The sequence below is a fragment of the Silene latifolia genome, chromosome 2, assembly GCF_048544455.1.
Source record: "Silene latifolia isolate original U9 population chromosome 2, ASM4854445v1, whole genome shotgun sequence".
NCBI lineage: Eukaryota > Viridiplantae > Streptophyta > Magnoliopsida > Caryophyllales > Caryophyllaceae > Silene > Silene latifolia.
In genome coordinates this window covers 72,473,228-72,475,423 of record NC_133527.1, presented here as the reverse complement: position 1 = coordinate 72,475,423, position 2,196 = coordinate 72,473,228, and the positions used below count along the sequence as shown (strand labels likewise).

The 2,196-nt window shown below is 42.3% G+C and overlaps 1 non-coding gene across 1 annotated transcript; it reads right to left on the bottom strand.

The window, feature by feature from the left end:
- Positions 1–1,555: 1,555 nt before the first annotated feature.
- On the bottom strand, positions 1,556–1,662 carry LOC141645191 (small nucleolar RNA R71). Its single transcript, XR_012544775.1, has one exon. It is a non-coding gene; the product is annotated as a small nucleolar RNA R71 (small nucleolar RNA).
- Between the last annotated feature and the right edge of the window lie 534 nt (positions 1,663–2,196).

Sequence of the window (2,196 nt, the reverse complement as noted above, 5' to 3'; positions counted from 1 at the left end):
AGGGTATTTTATATTTCCGCGTCAGTTTCTAATATCATTTTCAAAGCTTTATCATTTCTATGTTACCCTAATCACACCCAAATCATTCCCTAATCCTTCTCTTAAGCATTTCGTAGCGTCATTGCGTGGGTAATCGTCGTGATTCTTGCGTATAAGTTCTCGTTGCACTGTTGGTAAGTTTTATCTTCGCGATTATTTGTACTTTTTTTGGGTTACTGTACATTTATATGGGAAGGGTATTTTGGGAATTGTACAAAGTGTAATCGTGTTGCATGATCATTGTATAGGAGAAGACTTCGTAGAGGAGCCTTTTTGATTGTCCGTGTTGCATACTGCTGTTGATTGCTAAGGTAGGGTTTCCCTACTCAGTTTACTGTGCTTTGTATGACATGTTGTTGTAATTATCGTTGTCTGTTGATCATCGGAGTATGGAGGTTTTTGTGACGATGTTGGTGCGAGGGGATTGAGATGACTGTGATGTCATGTGATTGTGATTGTGGTGGAGTCACTTGCGGGAGTGGCTTCACACCCTAGTTCGCCCTCCGTGGAACCCGCAACGGGAGGGGATGTGCACATTAAGGGACAGGGATCGTTGTCGCTCGTTGAGGAGCTGGACTAGGTGGGATCGGCTGCGGTCACCCACTGGCGGCGAGGATTACCTGTTGCGATGGGTAATCTGGCAGGGCTACACACTTTGGTGTGTAGTCGGTTACTGTGTGGGCTTGGATGATTGGGAATTGGTGATGATCAGACGATTATTGCATTTGTTTGTCTTATTAGTTGAGTAATACTGACCCCGTTGTTATTTGTGGAATCTGCGGTGATCCATTCGGGGATGGTGAGCAGGCTTGACAGGTATTGCTAGTGAGTGCTTGGGGATTATCTTGGGAGATTTGCCACCACGAATCATAGCATCACCGTCTGAGTCTTAGTGGGTTTTCCTTTAATGTTAAGACTTTGAAGTTGTATTTTTGTTAAACAGTATTTGGTTTTGGATATTGTAAACTTTACATTTCACCGTACTTTAATAATAGTGCTCAATTCAGACGCTTTTGGTATGTACTAACCTCGGGCAACCGAGATGGTAACACACTTTCATGGTAAGGTGGTCTTGGTAAGGCACCTTGGTATGAGGGGGTGTTACAATAACCCAATTCAAAACCCACTACAAAATCAACCCACAATGGCTAAAGTTTCATCACATTCCGTACCAACCGAGGGTAACCTACCAAACGGTACTCCCACACCACCACATTTAACCGGTAATTTCATTGCCAAATCCGCATTCATACAATTAGTTGAGAGAAGTCAATTTGGAAGGAGGCCTAGTGAAGACCCTCATTCACATATCGAGACTTTTTGTGACTATTGTGATGCAATTTCTCAAACCGGAGTTACTCAAGACCAAATCCGATGGGTATTGTTTCCTTTTTCTTTGATCGGTACCGCAAAGCAATGGTTGAAGAGCCTAGACAAGGCTACCCTTGGTATTTATTCATGGAAGAAGCTAGCACTTGACTTCTACAAGAAATTCTATCCTCCGGAGAAGACTAATATGTTGAGAGCCCAAATCAGTGGGTTCAAGCAAAGGGATGAGGAATCATTATATGAAGCATGGGAAAGATTTAAGGACACTTGTCGTTCTTGTCCACACCATGGACTTAGTGAGTGGTTCCTTGTGCAACAATTTTGGAACGACCTATATAAAGACTCACGCAATGTTCTTAATATGGGATCCAATGGGATGTTTACCGAAGTTGATGACAATCAAACATGGGCCAAAATCAAAGAGATGGCGGTTCATAATTCCCAATATAGTAAGCCTCGAAAGGCCATAAGAGGAGGAAAGCTTAATGTAGATTCTATCACTCAGTTGGGTGCTCAACTAAGTGCTCATATCGACACCATCAATTTGAAGTTTGAGAAAGCCATGGCTAAGCTTGATGAAGCCTCCAAATCACCCAAAAAACATGTCCATGCTGTGGTGACATCATCCTCAACTCCAAGTGGAGTACGTGAAAGTTGTGGAACCTCAGGACATGATCAAAATGTGTAGGGGAATAAATGAACAAGTTAATGCTTTCTAAGCATACAAGAGTGGTACCCCTTATTCCAACTACTATAATGAGAATACCAAATTTTATCCAAATCTTTCATACAAGAGCCAAAATGACCCAAACCCCCGACAAACATACA